The sequence below is a fragment of the Sarcophilus harrisii genome, chromosome 1 (assembly GCF_902635505.1).
Source record: "Sarcophilus harrisii chromosome 1, mSarHar1.11, whole genome shotgun sequence".
In the NCBI taxonomy this organism is placed as follows: Eukaryota; Metazoa; Chordata; class Mammalia; order Dasyuromorphia; family Dasyuridae; genus Sarcophilus; species Sarcophilus harrisii.
In genome coordinates, this window is record NC_045426.1 from 525,625,161 (window position 1) to 525,643,376 (window position 18,216).

The window sequence follows — 18,216 nt, forward strand, 5'->3', positions numbered from 1 at the left end:
CCTCACTATACCCTCCCCCAAGAGCTGGATGGCTCAATGGAAAGAGCACTAGACCTGGAGTCAAGAAGACCTGAGTTCGAATGTGACCTCAGACATTGCTATGAGATCTTGGGCACTTATACTATTTGCTTTAAATCAGTGGAGAAAATAAATGGCAAACCACTCTAGTATCTTTGCCAAGAAAATCCCATGAACAGCATTGATGTGCTTTGGGCCACGGGTCATGAAGAGTCAGATACTACTGAGCAACAACATACCTGAAGTCTTTTCCACTTGATAGGACCAACCAGATCTTTGGTTATACTTTAAAGAACTTAAGAGTCTTTTGGTAGAGTCCTAAAACAAAAATAATATTCACATTTTAATAGAGCTCTAAGTTTTATGAAGCATTTTCTTCAGAATAACCTCAGAAGAAGATAAAACAATAAAGCCAGTTTCTAGGATTGAAGATGTTTAGAATAATAGAAATCTAGCTACTCCTTAGAGAGTATCAGTGCAGGCAAGTCACCCTTTCCATCTCCTCCTTAGAATTAGCCCCAGGGGCCATCACTTTCCCTTTCCCCTTTCCTATCCTTGGAGCATATTAGGCTGTTGGAACTGTTTGGGGAGAGGAGGTGGACTTGTCTGTATTTACCAAATCTTTTTTTTTTCCTCCTAAGGCTGCTTTTAATTTATTTGTGCCCAGGGAAAAAATGATACTGGTCTAGATTCCCATGATTTGCTGCCCTACTTGGAGAGTTTATGAAATTATTAAGATTTCCTTTTATTTGGACCAAGCCATAAGATAAGATAAAGTTCTAGTGACTTAGAAGGTCTGAACATCTGTTCTTTTATTTCTATATACACCAGCCATTCACTGACCCCCTTTCTCTGTCTTCTCCTTCATAAATAATAAAGTACATGTTGATCCTTTATTCAGTCATAATTGGCATGAATGAAAACATAAAGGGTAAATATTACTTTAAATAACAAAAACTTGGAAAAAATTCATTCTCTCTGGAAGGGAGAGGAAGGAGAGAGAGAAGGATTTTGGGAGGAGAAAGAGAGAAGCACAGGAGAGGAGACAAATTGAGAGAAAAGAAAATTAGAAGCAGGGAGCATTAGCATCTACTGTCTCAGAATTAAAAATCCACAGTGTTTATTGTATTTAAAATTGTGTCATTGCTAAAACACCCCCATCCCCAACAATTATGATGGGGCTCTGCAGCTAGTGGTTTCTATGTTTCCTCCCAAACTGAAAGAAAAAAACTGGAGTTCCTTGTGTCACCCCTTTAGCTGACTTGAGATGAGTATCCTCCTTTCAGATTCCCTTGTCTTCATGCCCATCTATACTTACCAGCAGATGAAGAGTTTCCTTCTGACCAACTCCTAACATGCAGTGACTGAGTCAGAGAAGTTATAAATGCGCGTTGGTTATACAAATAATTCATTTTGCAAATAGGGAAACTTAAGCTAAGAGAGATGAAGTGACCACATAATTAAGTAAAAAATATCAGAGCCAGGATTTGGACTGGTCTCTAAGACCAGTGCTCTTTCCCTCATACCATACAGGGGAAATGAGATTAGTGGTTCGGGGCTATTATAAATTGGACAGACGTTGAAGTCTCAAATTAAAATGTATGTTTTCATTTCTGCCATTTGAGAGCAAACAATGAAGCGGACAGAATTTAAAAGGCACACAGAAGAAGTATTCAGTCCAAAATAGAATTGTTTTGCCATTGAGAATAGGAAGTGGGTATGGAAAAGGACTAGCAAAGTGGTTAAGAAATCCTGTGGGTAAGGAAAGCTTCTTTACAACAACTTTAATAAAAAGCAGCCTGAGGATTCTTTTCAATGCCTTTTGAAGGTGGTTGACTTTCTGGGCCTACAATTCGAACCCATATTCCTTTACTGAAAAGATTTAACCACATCTGTATAGCATTTGAGAAAATGATATTTGTACATCTGTTGCTTTTCTGAGCATTTTCATTCTCATAATCATTCTTGAATTTTTCTTTTTCATCCATCAGGTTCCAGATCTGAATTCCATCAGCTCTGACTTAACCAAGACCTCATGGGATCCCAAATCAGTATGTATTTCTTTGGTTTCTTTAATGAGTATTAGAAATGTCTCTATCCTAGACAGATAGACAACTGCTGGACCCTAGAAAAGAGTAACTATGATACTCTATGGAACTTTAACCCAGGTTTATATAAGAAAATGTGAGAGCCAGAAGTTACCACATGCTAAAATAGCCATAACCACAAAGAGGAGGTCTTGTGATTTTGAGAAAAAAAATTATAATAAATGTTTATAATTACAGTCTGTAAATGTTACAGTCTGCCAATTTTCCAAATTCAGTCCCTAACTGCATTTTTATCTACATAGTTGCTCCTGATTTTATATTGAACATTATATAACTGTTCTACATAATACTTTGTTAGAATAATACTGTCCTGCGATAATGAAAAGAAAGTTGAATTTTAAGTCAAAGAATGTGAGTTTAAAATTTGGCTCCCTGTGTGATGTTGGGGAAATCATGTTGCTTTCTTGGGCTTCATTTTCCACAGTTGTAAAATGAGAAGTTTTGACAAGATAGTTTTTTAGATTCTTTCTAGCCTTAAATCTTTGTATCTATAAAATTAGGTTTAAACATTCATTAGCTGAATGACCATTGGTAAATTGCTTAATCATACAATTGTATTTTATAAGATAAAAGATTCATACAAGAGGTAGGTCTTCATCTAGGTCTTGAAGTAAGGCAAGATTAAGGTAAAGAAGCAGAATGCATATTTGAGGTACAATTAGTAGCCCAAAATGGCTGAAATACAGAATGGAAATGATGAGAGAATATTAGAAATGTTGGGTCAGATTATGGAAGGTCTTGAATGGTAGGCTAAGCTTATATATTATTTTTTGAAGTCCTTAAATGTCTTGATGCTTAATCTCTCAATATATTGCTCATACTTCCTCCCCTTTAGCTGAAGCAAAAGTACAAAAATTAACATGTTGCAAAAAAGAGATGGTCTACAGGTAAAAGGCTTCCTTAACATGATTTCTAGTAGTAGGGGTCTGATCTGACCTATTCAATAACCGACCTTTTTTGCAAACTTGAACAAAGGTCTAGAAATCAATCCTGTAAGTTACTTATAGTCTGAATAAGATGCCACAAATGTAGAAAGCTAGGAAAATACCATCACATTTGGTGGTGGCTATTGCTGGAAACTGTCTCAGTGCATGAAACCAGTTGGATGCCTCATGTCAGAAAGCCAATGGATAGAATGTGAGGCAGATGTTTTAAGGCGTCATGTCCCTTTTAGACTAGGCCATTGATTTTCTAAGACAGCAAAGATGCTGTTAAGATCCATTAGACTGATTGTCCTCCATAAAGCTTCAAACCATCCAACAGGCCATCAGCCAGTAGCATTACTGCATTTTCAGTTCTCAGACACCCATCTACCTAGTTGTTTACAATTAGGACAGACTATCCAAGTAATTTCAGAGATTTAAAAACCAAAAATGTCTTCCTATAATCAACTTTAAAGTCACTATAAATAGCAACTCCTGAACCCTTTGTGGTCTTACTTCTGACTCCAACATTCTACTGTAATAGTTTCTTCTAAAGTCACTAATGATCTTGCTAAATCCAATAGCTTGTTTCTGTCCATGTCCTCCTTGACATTGATTAAAACATTGGATTCTTGATATTAAATGCTTTCCTAGCTTTGGTGAAAATGCACACTTAGCATTTTCCTAGCATTGAGAACTTTTATTTTCTTTGCTCCTCCATTTTCCCTTACTTCCTATATGTGGGTGGCCCCCTCAAAGTTCAGTTTTTAACTTGCTTTCTTCTCTCTCCACACATCCTTTCCGATGGCTTCAATTATCACCTCTAAATAGATTCAACAAAATGTTTATAATATATTTCCAACTAACTTCTCTAATGCTCATTTGTACCTCAAATTAAATATATCCAAAACTGAATTCCTCTTCTCTTACCCCACCAAATCTGTCCTGTTTCCTAATATCTCTATTTCTAATAATGATACCACCATTCTCCCAGTCATAGAGGCTTCAAATCTGGAATCTTTCTTGACTCTTATCTTCTTCAACCATCTCTCCAAATCCATTGTTCCCACAACCTCTGAATCCCCCTTCCACTCCCATCTCACGTAATCTCTTCTCACCTAAATATCTATCCTCCTAACTCTTAATTTATCTGTTTTTTATTTTGTTCCCCAAACTGCTACCTGAACAATCTTCCTAATACACTGCTATTCTATTTATCTATTTTCTAGTCAAAATCCTTCAGTGGCTTTCCATTATCTATTGAATAAAATATACACTTAACCTGTAATTCAAGATCCTCTACAATCCAGCTGCATTACACCTTTACAATCTTATGTCATCCTCCTCCCAATTTTGGATTCTATATTCCATACAAACTATGCTACACCTCTACCTCTACTTCTTGTGATTTTTTTCTCATTTTCATGCCCATGCTCATCCTTTTCTCTGTTCCTAAAATGGAGTCTATTCTCTTTTCCAGCTCTGTTGAAGTCTTTCTCTTTCTTCAAGCCCCATCTCAGCTATTACATTTGTCACGATACCTTCCATGAAGTCCATCCATCCATTATCATCGAAAGTGATTTCTCCCACTTCAAATGCCTCATGATATTTTCTGGACCTCTTCTGCAGAGTTGTATTACTTATTCTTATAAAATATTTTGTTTTGTGCATGTCTAATAGGTTGTAAGCTGTTTGTGAATAGAGGGAAAGTCCTAGATATATTTGTATTTCTAGATAATAAGCAATATTAAAATTTTGCTGCATCAAAATGAATTTTGATTTTCCTGTTATCTATGTTAAAGTCTCTAGATTTAATTCATACACATGAGATACCCAGGTCCAGATGGGGCAAGTTTATTTCATAAAGTCACAAATGCTGAATTAGCTCATGCTGACACCACTTAACAATGATGGAAGTACTACAAAGCAAATGGAGACTTTCTGGATAATTCTCCCTTTAGGACATCCTGTTAAAGGGCACATTGTGAGAAGAAAGGAGAGTGTAGAAAAGCAAATATTGTCTAGATAGTTATAGCTCAAGAAGATATTTTAAAAATTTCTATATCAACTCTGTTCCCATCTCCTTTAAAACTTCCCAAGATGAAATAGTCTTGTGAGGAAACTAAGGAATCAAACAAGGGAAAACATAACAGACAGTCTTTGGGTCAAGATCGAAGGTAAATATAATTGGAATATACTATAGACTACTTAGACAGAAAGAAGAAATAAATGAGAACCTTGGGAATTAGAACACAAGCTTGGCACAGAAGCATAAAAGCAGAATAGCCAATAACTTCTTGACTTGTCTTAGTGATATTTTCATCCTTCAGAAGCTGAAGTGGCAGACAAAGGGAAATACTCTTCTGAAATTAATTCTCCCTAAAAGGGAAGAACTGGTTGCAGGGATAGGAAGTGGCAAATAGGAAACTAAAGGGAAGTGACCACTCCATCCTAGAATTTGAGGTGGAGATGGAGAGAAAATCTGGGAATAAAAAATCTTCACACCAGATTTGGGGAAGGTGTATTTTCAAGAGTTCAGAGGAAAATTAGGTGCGATCAAATAGCCTAAAAAAGATGCATCAGGAAAAGTTAGCTCTGGAAGAAAGAATGGGAGCTAATCAAGAATGAAATTCCAAAAACAGAAAAGGAAATCATTCAAATGAAGAGGGGAAAATGGAACTTACCTATCTTAAACTCATCACTTTTAATCTTATAACCTAACCATGCTGTTAACTCAAGCCTTAAATAACACCATCTTCTTTAGCTTTCTTTCCCCTCTGTTTGGAGGGCTAGAGAGTGGAGAAACAAACTCCTCCTAGTGCTTTCCATTTTAAAGGGCAAAAACTGAACTTGGCTCACTTCACTTTGCATCTGCTGCTCTTCCTGCTTTCAGCACCACAAAACAAGATACCCTGTGCCAACATACCTTGGTTCTCCCCACAACTTATTCCCCAATTCTGTTTTCCTGCCTCCTTTGTCAGTTGTTTCCTCCCATTAGATGATAAGTCTTTTAGGAACTGTCTTTATTATTATTATTATTATTATTAGTTGTATCCCCAGTGCTTTAACAGTTCTGTGGTACATAATAGTTATTTAATGAATGTTTATTGGATTAGATTGGAAAGACTGCTATGGATATAGAGGAAACTGGCTCACCACCTTAGATTTTTAAAAAGAAATATGCAGAAGATGGAATAAAATCCAGATGAAAGTAATAAGACTCAAGGTCAGAATAAGCTGAGGCTAGTGACAAAAGTTAAGGACCACAAAAATGGTTATTGTCTCTCTAGTATGGGTAAAAGAAGATAAAAGAAAGTGTAGGATCTTTGCTTAAAGTAGATGGTATAATAGTAACTAATAACAAGAAGAAGCCAAAGATAATTAACTATTACTCTCTGTTTTTTCTATAGAGAACTTCCTTTATTCTGGAAAAGTAAGAACAAAAATAATTAACAGGGCATTGATGCCATAGATAAGTAAGGAGATTTGTTGGAGAGCACTTATCTCTCCTAAATGAATTCAAGTCACTTGTCCCCAATAAACCACATCCTTTGGTTCCCCAAGAATTGATAGGTGAGATTGCTGAGTCTCTGGGATGATATCTGAAGGATCGCTAACAGGAGAAACACCACAAGAATGAAGAAATGCAAATGTTATCTCAGTTTTCAAAAATGGTGAAAGAACAGAGCCTGAAAAATATAGGCCAGCGAGCTTAACTGCAATTGCTGGGAAAATTCTAGGAGAGAGCTTTATAAAGATAGTTGGTGAACATCTACAAAGTGGTGATGAAAAGAATCATCATGGAATCATCAAGATCTCAAGCCAAACTAATGGAATCTCCTTTTGTGTGATACACAAGTCAGCACAAATGGACCACTCCACTGATACCATCTCCAAGCAGAAAAGTCTTGGGATTCTATTTCTGGAAATTTATGATATGAGATAGAATGAGCTTTCTCCCTAATTTGAATCAATATAATGACATTCTTCAGCTGCTTCCTATGAGCTAATCATAGGATGAAGAAGCTTTATTAATTGACTGGACAGCTGGCATTGCAGTGCATTCAAAAGGTACTAACCAATCAAACCAAGTCTTTTGCCCTGGCTTCTGTTTTTCTACTTGAATAGTATTTAGAATATTATTTGAATACTACTAGAATACTACTTGAATACTATTTAGAGATACAGAGAAATAAGGGGAATAATTGGTCTTCTCAATCAAAGGCCAACATCTGACTCATCTGTTCTCTATTCTTTTATATTTGTTTTTTCCTATTTGAGATAAAGGATAATTGTACTCAATTTTGTAGTCTTTGAAAGGTCAGAGTGCCAAAGTACCAGATCTGGGATCCAGAGTCTATGCTGGAGTTTACACAAAGCCAATTCATCCCTAAGACTCAAAGAATGACCTTCAGACCAGCAGAGTGATCCAGAGGTACTCAGCACAGTGGTAGCTGAAGTAAGAACTCATTCAGCAGCTATGCGGTATTTGGAAGTGAACTTGGTGGAAATAATGCTATATAGAAACTATTTTAAGTTATAACCAATTCTGTCCAGAAACCAAGGGGTGTAGGGGAGAATATATTTGCAAGAGGTTTTTTGAGGGCTAAAGGGTGTGTGTGGGGAGAATGCTTATACTTCTATTTTTTCTATCTCCTAAATAAATATACTTTTGTAAATGTTAAGTGATATTGATTATCTAAATGGAAATGAGTTATTAATTACTGGTGGTTAACTAGGAAGAACACTTTGGAATGGAAGTTCAAGCTGATAACATTAATGGAAGACACCCTTTAACCCCTTAGGGATAACCTAGTTTCACTGAAAAGGATGGGAGGGTGCTTTTAGACTTCAAGGTTAGTGTGAATGAGCTTGAAGCTCAATTAACTAGTGAACTGCATTAAGATAAGCATGGTCTTTCGGTAATAGGGAGCTGATAGTCCCACAGTACTTTTGCCTTCATCAGAGCTCATATGGACTATTGTATTCAGTTCTGAGCTCCATGATTTAAGGACATTGATAAGTGTGTTAGAGTATCCAGAAAAGAGCAATCAGGATGGTGAAAGCTCTTCAGTTCATCACCTGTGAGGAATGGCTAAAGCAACTGGATATAATTAGCCTGGAGAAGAAAAGTCTCAAGGGGGACATGATAGCTCTCTTCAAGTGTTTGAAAAGCTGTCGTGGAGAGTAAGGATAAGATTTATATTTGGCTTCAGAGGGCAGAACAAGGAGCAATATAGTAAGAATTTACTTAAGATAAGGCTTGTCATGAGGGAAAATATTCTAAAATCAGAAATGGGGCTGGAATGCTTACAGTAAAGGTGGTTTTCTCACCTTTCCCACCTAGGTCCTCATGAAGAATTTGAAAAATATTCATATATATATTCATAAACATATATATGTTTATATACCCAAACATATACATGTCTCTCAGATAAGTGGTTATCCAGATTCTTCTACTCATATACATATATACATACATACATTCTCACATACATACATATATATGTATATATATTTATATATCATTCCTTTTGCATTTGTGTTAAAATAGATGGATTGAAATCTCTTTCAACTCTCTGATTCTGCTAAACCAGAAGATGCTGCACCTTCACAGCAGGAGATTATGCTTATAAAATATATCCTAAAAAATGTTATCTATCATTCAATAACATATATTTTAAATTAGTAGATCTTTCTCAACACCTTCTTAAGGTGGGAGGTGTGAAAAGCAACAGAATTCAAACTCTTTCCATAGAGATAAAATATGAGTTAATCTCCCTCTCTGAAACCTGCCTGTATCTTTTTAGTAAAGATTATACAATTCCCAGCTTCTCCTTTAAAAACTACAAGCAAACATGGTCAACATATGCCAGCCTGCTACTCTAACTATGCTGGCTGAAATCTCTTACCAAACAGAAAAATTACTGTTCAAACTCCCATCTTACTTCTATTTCTCTAGCTTTCCTGAACCTGTTTACATCTCCCATGGGTCAGTCATTCTAGCCCCACTGCTAACTAACTTCTTCCATATTCTTCCCATCCAAAATCCCCTTATGTCACTTCTGAGCTGCTTGGAGAACAAAACTGTAATTTTGTACTTTCAACAATTGCTCCAGCTCCTGTTTCTGATATACAGCTTCCTTTCTACCATGTGGCTTACTGTTTCTAATAACTTGACCCAGTCTCAGCCAGTGTGCCCATTCTGATTCAAAATAAAGTCAGTTGGAATTTTATTGTTCTTACCCAGATTAAATTCATTATCATTAACAATTGTTTACTAGTTTCTTCTAAGTGAAAATCAGTTGGGCAGAAATAAGAGGGTAATAGATTTTTAAAAAATTGATTCCATAAGGAAGGGAGGAATATGGCTGCACAACAATACACAGGTAAAAGATTTGGGAGTTTTAGTGCACTACAAGCTCTATAAGAATGGATAGTAGTGTAAGATCACAGTAAAAAAAAACAAAAAACAAAAAACAAATATATCTTGGGCTGCTCTAAGAGAGACATAGCATCCCTAAATAAGATTACAATTCAAATCTACCATGTTCAGATATTTGGAATATTGTGTTTAAGTCAAGTAATCATAATTTGGGAAGGAAATTAACAAACTAGAGAGAATCCAGAAGAAGGTACCCAAGTGGTAAAGGACCTCAAATCCATGTCATATAAGGAGTGGTTGAAAGAATTAAGGATACTTAACCCAAATAAAAGAAATATTAGGGGATGTCATGATCTCTGTTTCCAAGTACTGAACTTAAAAGTATGTCATACATAAGAATTAATCTTATTCTGTTTAGCCTCAGAATAAAACTAGGAGCCATAGGTTTGGATTACAAAGAGGCAAATTGAGTCTGGATGAAAAAGAAAATCAAAAGAGCGATCCCAAAGTGAAGTGGAATGACTCAGAAGTAGTAAACTTTCTTTCATTGGAAGTCTTCAAGCAAAGGTTGGATGACCTTTTTTTATCTTCCATATAAAATATTTATTGATTTTTAAATATATCCCCACTCCACATTAAAAAAAAAAAGGCAGAAGATAATCTTTAGTAAAATTGCTGCTGCTTGCCAATTCAGGGTTTTTGAATATGCTACAATGGAAAATGTTTTCTGGGTATAGATTGGATTAGATGGCTTTTGAAGTTCCTTCTAACTCTGAAATCCTGTGATTATTCATGAAATATACTTCCTGATGTTTAGAATCTTACATTTCAACTGGGGAGAGAACACATGTATATGTGTTTTTTAAAAGTACGATAAAAAGCAGACTATAAGGGTCAAATGAATGACATGAGTAGGAAGTATCTCTGGGAGTTCAGGGGATGGAATGATCTGGCTAGGAGAATAGTCCAGGAAAACAGAGAATTTAAATTAAGTCTTGAAGGTTGGATAGGACTTTCATAGGGAAGGGGAAGGAAAGTCTTTCCAATTGGGGAACAAGCATCTGTTAAAGCATGGAGGTAGTAAAGCATAAGACATTTAGAGAACAATGATTAAAAAATATTTACTCAGGACTAGAAATGGTCTGGGGCATCCACCCAGTGGGAAGAAGCCATGAGATAGTAGAGGCATCGCCAGCTTGGGAAGGCCATTGGGACAGTTAGGGGAGGGTAGTCTGTGGCGTCATGGACTCTTGTGTGTGGTCTCAGCAACTTCTCAAGGTAGAGTCTGGATCAGCCCTAGCATCTGTGCTTAACTCAAGACAAGACAAGGGAAACACAAGGAGAGAAAGCCCAACACCCAACTTCAAAAGCACATCCATGAGGCTGCATTAGTTTCTTCCACAGAATTCACTCCACTGTTTACCTACCAGACTGTTTCAATGCTTAATAACAAACAATTTGAGATAATCTTTATTTATTATATTGATGGACATAACAAGACAATTTTCCTCGTACCTATATCATGATATCTGGAATTCTAGTGTCTATGATTCTTTTACCATAGGGCAATTCCTTGGAAAGAAGCATGAGGCATTCCTTGGTGGATAAAAGACAAGACAAAGTCAGATAGAACTGGGCTTAAGCTTTGCCTCTCACATATACTGTCTATGAGATCATGAGCAAGTGATTTAGCCTCTCCAAGCCTATAAATTGCAAAAGAAGGGCTAATCTGTATTAATGGAGAGTTTCTGCACAGTTCTTTAACCTGATGAAGCTATAGGTAAAGAACTTAATAATTTTCCTCAGGGAACAATAAAAAATTATATCAAAACTTATTAAGCATGTTACTATGTATAATTTCCTTGTCTAACTAATGAATTGTTAAAAATAAAAAACATAACCTTAAAATTTAGGAAAATATTGGATTTCCCACTGTTCCCACTCCTAAAAAAAACCTAAAGAGGAGTGAAAGGAAGCTCTTAGAAAGATGATCCCCTTGGAAGATGCGTCTTTTTTATTCACAAAGTTTTCTCTCCCCTTGTCTCAAAATGAAGTTCACCTTGAATTACCAGTACCCCGTTTATCTCTGCTCTAGTTCTGACTTTGGGGTTTTTTATAAGAATGTGCTCTTTCTATTCTTGGATTCACTCCAGAAATATTATATCTCCTAGTTGCTGTCTGATTTCCCAGCAGGATGAGTTTAGGTTGTGGGATTCACGATTTGAAAACCCAGGTGTGCCTGAGGTACACCACCTGTTCACACAGACTAGGAAAATATTTGTAAGGGAATAGGTTTCTTATCAGATTTCAGAGGAAGGGGGAGAATGGAAAAGGGACCAAGCAGAGTGGTAAGGGGATGCAATAGATAGAAAATGACAAATAAGGCTTGGAGCAACATTTCCTAATAATAAGCAGTGAGAACAGTGAGAACTCCCTTGGAGTAGGACCATTAAAGCAATGAACTTAGATACTAATTAAATTTAAAACATTGTGAAAATTGCATACACTTGGCTTCTTTTCAAGGCTCAAGCTGTCATAATTGAGGGAGAGGAGAAGAATAAACATCATTTGTCTTGATAACATACATGTCTGCTCATGAAGATCTGGATTTGAAAAGGCCACAGTCTTGATGGGGGGACAGCTTTAATTTGAGTACTCATTAACTTTTAACACTTCTCATTAAAGGGTACCCAACTATACCATTCTGATTGCTTTCCTGGTAAGAGCGTTTTTATTAGGCAACTCTCTGGACTACCCAAATTCTGTGCAAATAGCTGCTACCATCTCCTATTTCACTTTCTCAAAATGAAAGGCAAGTACAGTAATTACTCTCTTTTTTAGATCTCAAAACTAAATTCACTCTAAAAATAGCTAACTTGACAGAGTTTGAGCAATGCTGTCATAAAGGATACTAATTCTAATTATAATGGCCATCCTCTTCAGACAGATAAAGTGTGCTATCCAGATTGGAGTGCTGGGAGCTGTAGACAATGGACATTGGCAGGTGATGTTTCCAAGCAGCACAGGGAACAGCTCCTACAGATCTCCCTGCTGTAGGGAACAGCTACAATTAGTAGATGCTGCTGGTGTGGAAAGTTCCAATGGACAATTTAATGAGCTTTTCTGAGTTTTCTCTCCTATAAAATGGGAATATTAATAATACTTGCAATACTTAACTCTGAAGAAAGGGGAAGCCAAAGAATGAAAGAGAAAGCTGATTTCCACTTTAGGAGTCAGACTCTCCCCAGGATAATTTCAATCTTTGTTAGCACAGGGAGTCCCTTTATGAGAGGACAGTCTACTCCAACCTATTATCTACTTCAGAAGATGGAGAAAAACCTAAAGGCACCTCTTTGTTTGCTTGGAGAATATGAGATTAACTTATAAAGATTTTGGTCAAAGGCAAAGTCTCAATTCTGGATAACTTCCTTTCTCTGCAAAACTAAAAATATATTAAATATATAAATTGCAAATAGAATTCACAAAATGCTCCAAACCCCAGGTAATGCTGATGGAAGAACAAAAATCTTTCAGTCAACTGAATTTACCCTGATCAATTTTGATCAGTTATCCACTGCTTTCCCTTTTCTCTTACACAGTCTGTAGCAAAAATACAGACTTGGACTGCTTTTAGAACTATTATCTTTATCTGGAATAAGAGGGCTAATTTGAAACTTTAACAAAGCAAAGAAATACTTCATAATTAACCCTCCTACCTGTTGCATGTGATAATAAAACAAAAGGATGAGGCAGAATGGAATGGATTCACTATTGTTCTAACAGTTTCACTGAGGAGCCTGAATTTAGTCATTTTCTGTTGTATTCACTTAACAAGCCCAGTTCAAGTCACAAAAAAAGAAAATGTTCCAGTTGCTTCAAGGATTAAGATTAATCTCTTGGAAAGTCTTCCCCCTCTTGGCACTACACTGTTTTTAACTCTAATTTTCAGTTTTCTCCCTTGTACTTCTCCACAGAGACTTTCAAAACTTCCCCTAAATTGGAAAACTTGGCCCTCTTTTCTTAATCTCATGATAAAAGTCCTCTCTTCTTAAACTGGGAAGACATATGACTGCCTGGGATTTTAATGACTCTCCCCTCACAAGGCAATGAGCCCATGCTTTGCCCACAGGACTGTTAAATTCTCACATTAAAGAAATCACAGGATGGGTCAAAATGAAACAAAATGAAACCTCAAAGGAATAGAATATTGGATTTTGATCACAGAATCATAGTCTTGAAGATGGAAGGGATGTCAGAAGTCGTTTTGTACTAATTTTCCTTTTACTTCGCCAATAATTTCCTCCCCCATCCTTACAAAAAAAAATTACAATTAATATGTCTATTCTTTTAACAGATGTATACAGTCTATCTGTGCCCAAAGGTAGAGCCTTCAGAGCTTATATTAGTCTGATCAGCCCCAGCCCCAGTATATTATACCTTTACCCCAACATAGTGGTATCATTTCTTCAAGAACAAAGGACAACAACTAACTGATAGTCAAACAAAACAGATGGATTCATTGGCCACCCATAAAAACAATTAACTTTTTTTACATGTTTAATCTGTCTCTTCTACAACATGAAGTGGGAAACATGATTCATTATCTGTTCTCTAGAATTCTGTTTGGTCATTGTTATCTATCAAATTTCTTAAGTCTTTTATAGTTACTTTCCTTTATAAGGTTGTACTCATTATATAGATTGTTCTCTTTCTGCTGACCACATTCTTCATCTATAAGTTCTTAAATATTTTTCTGAATCTGAATTCTTTCTTACAGGGCAATTGAATTCTATTACAATCATTTACTACAACTTCTTCAGTCATTCCACAATTGACTCTTTGCTACAACAAAAAAGTTTTGTTATAAATTTTTGTGTGCATAGGGTTTCTTTCCCTTTTTATTTAATGTCTTTAAAATATAAGTCTAATGATGATTTTGCTAGGCTACAAGATATGCACATTTAGTAGCATTTCAATGCCAAATTGTTTCCCCCACTTTTCTGAATTTAACAAATATAAAATAAGATGAGCATTCTAATAAGTAAAATAGAACAGAAAAAGAAGATTGCACACAATACTCTTAATCCATTAACCACTTGCTTTACCTTTTAAGTATATAATGAATTTCACTTCCAATTTTCAAAGTTGTTTTGCTTATCTACTTTTCCTTCTGGCTTTCCTTCTTTTCTCTTTTAAGCATTTTTTAAATTCAATGAATGGTTTTATTTTATGTAAAAATTACAATGAAAGGAGGTACAAAATCTGAATTCATACATATTTGCTATGTCTCATGGGATTCAAACTCTTAATAATCTTCAACCAACACCCTATAATATATCAAAAGGTTCATGATGAAGCCTACTATATAATCCCAACTGATGAATAGGGGAAAAATTCTTTAAGAACTCTTCTCTTTCCTAAATTACCCCCAGAATTTAGGTTTCTGTTCATCTGATTATTTATTAATTTCCTATGCTTTGTGTGTGTTTGCACAGTGACTTGGTATCAACTGACATTTGGCATTTGGATATTGGGCTGATTTCTTGATAAATTCCATGTATGGCAGCATAAGTTTGGATTATAGATGTTTTCTTTAAATATCTTCACAGGTAAATAGGAAGACATTATGTCAGTGAGGACAACACCAAATGCATAGTGTAGAAGATAAATTTAAGTAAAGTAACATCCCTGCACAAGTTATAGTCTATTTCAAGATTCTTCTAACAAAATTTATATAAGCCAGATGAATTTAAGGCAGAATAATCTTCCTTAATCTATCACTTCTTTTAAAGAAGCTGTTTATTTTTAAGACATAATTCTAAGCTATGCAACATTATTCTTTTTTTATCAATTGTGGGCTAAAAAAAGAACATTAATAACCATTATACATATCTAAATGATGTTATTATGATAATTCAGTTTAGTTTATAGTGATTACTAGAATAATGATAAATATGGGTTCTGCTGTTATCTGCCCTGGAAACACCAAAAAAATGGCTGATTTTATCAGTATTTATTTCTTTAAAGACGGTGGAATTTATTTGGTCTCTTCCCTATTATGTTTTCTCTTCCTTTAATCTACCACATCTAGTCACTTTCAATTTTAGATTTTCTAACATCAGGCTTTATTCTTCTCTTCCCCACAATTGACATTTGTTCATCACAGATGTCTAATTTGACTGAAAAATCAGTTTCAAGTCCTTTATGCACTCAAAAATCTAAAAATAATGAAAGTCACATAACCTCAAAAAAAGTAACAATTTATTGTACGTTGGATTCATATACTGTCTAATTTGAAATACATTCTCATTTAGTCCCAAAGGAGGATGGATATCATAGCAGTTCTCCACTCTTCTCTGAATATAGATTTTTAAAAATAGCTTGCCATTTCATCTTAAAAGCAAAACTTTTAATTAAAAAAATCTTTCAGAAATGTACTATTCATCTATATTTCCTTTCTGTTCTCTTCTTTCCTTCTGTTCTCTTCTATGAATTTTTAGGGTACTTAATTACCTCATCTCTTTCTTTTTCATTTTTTAGTTACCCTATCACTAGAGCTCTATTCTCCTTTATCCTCCCAATACCACCAGACAAAAAAGAAAAGGGAAGGGATGGGGAATAAAACAAACCATTATAACAAAAACCAACTAAAATAAAAAGGGAAACAATTACTGGGGGAAAAATTTTTTACTTCAAATTTCTTTAATAAAGTCATATTTTAAGATATATAAGGAACTGATTAAAATTTATAAAAGCCATTTCCCAATTAATAAGTAGTTTAAAAATATGGATGGTTAGTTTTCAAGAGAAGAAACCCAGCCTTTCTATAGCCAAATCACTAGTCATTAGAGCAAAGATTTTAAAAAAAGAAAGAAAATGGCAAACAATGTAGGGGTTGCAATAAACAGGCACATTAATGCATTACTGGTATACTTTTAAACTAGTATAACTATTCTGGAAAGCAATTGGGAATTATATACGAAAAGTTACTAAATAGTTCACTCATGTCCTTTGACTTGACTATACTACTGTTATGTCTATACCCTAAAGATCAAAGACAGAAGAAAAGATCCCATATACACAAAAAAATATTTATACTAGAGCTTTTTTATGGGAGCAAAAAATTGAATCTAAGGGAATGCCTGATAAGAAGGTGACAGTGCATAGAACACTGGCTTGGAATTAGGAAAACTTATTTTCATGGGTTGAAATCTGACCTCAAATACTTGCTGCCTGTGTAACCCTGGGCAAATCACTTAACCCTATTTGTCTTAGGAATTTATTTGTAAAAAAATCACCTGCAGAAGGAAAGAGCAAGCTACTGCATCATTTTTGTGAAGAAAACCCCAAATGGGATCACAAAGAATAGAACATTACTGAAACAACTGAACAAGAAAGGGAATGCTTATGAACTAAGGAATAGCTGGACAAATTGTGGTGTGTGAATGTAATATAATCATGTGCTCTAAGATATGAGGAAACAAATTATTTCTTTTTTTTATTATAGCTTTTTATTGACAGAATATATGCATAGGTAATTTTTTATAACATTATCCCTTACTCTCACTTCTGTTCTGACTTTTCCCTTCCCTACCTTCACCCCCTCCCCCATATGGCAGAAGGTCTTATACATGTTAAATATGTTATAGTATATCCTAGATACAATATATGCGTGCAGAACTGTACAGTTCTTTTGTTGCACAAGAAGAATTGAATTCAGAGGTAAAAATAACCTGGGAAGAAAAACAAAAATGTAAACAGTTCACACTCATTTCCCAGTGTTCCTTCTCTAGGTATAGCTGGTTCTGTCCATGATTGATTAATTGAAACTGAATTAGATCTTCTCTTTGTCGAAGAAATCCATTTCCATCTGAATATATCCTCATATAGTATTGTTGTTGAAGTGTATAATGATCTCCTGGAAACCAATGATTTCAAAGAAAGATTTCTATGAATTAATGTAAAATGAACAGAACCAGAAGAACAATTTATAACATAACATCAATATTTTAAAAATGAACCATTTTGAAACACTTAACTCTGATTAAATGATCTGTCATGATTCCAGAAGCTTAATAAAGAGCTCTACCTACCACATGACAAAAAATAAATAAATAATATACAAATATATAATGTAAGAAATTCATTTTTAGACATATCCAATATACGAATGTTTTGCTTATGTAACACTGTACTTAGGTAACACAGGAATTATTCCTTCCTTTCTTTCTTCCTCCCTCTCTACCTCCCTTCTTTCTTTTCTTCCTCCCTTTTCCCTTTCCTTCTTCCTTCCTTTCCTTCCTTCTTCCCTCCCTTTTTCCTTTCTTTCTTCCTCTCTCTTTTTCTTCTTTACTTCCTTCTTTCCTTTCTTTTCTCTCTCTCTCTCTCTCTGTCTCTGTCTGCCTCTGTATAGCTGTCTCTCTGTCTTTTTCTCCAGTGAAATAGTAGTGCAATGTTTGTCATTTACATAAAAATCATTTGGTATTTGGTCTATGAGTGTGTGTGTGTGTAGATATAGATATTATTTTATTATGTATGGGACCCTTAAGTATAAAGTCGTTCCTCTGCTTGTTCTTGTAATCATATCTATTTTTACTATTGTCTTTTTTGACATCACCCTGATTTCTGGTAACTGTTCTTCAGAGCATATATAGCACTCCTCTAACTCAAGAAATTTTGAAAATAATTCTATATGCCAGAAAACCTATGTAATTAAATAATATCCCCAGACAATTCTCTCAATCTTATCAAGGCAGAAGGAATAAATGCCAACATCATAGGA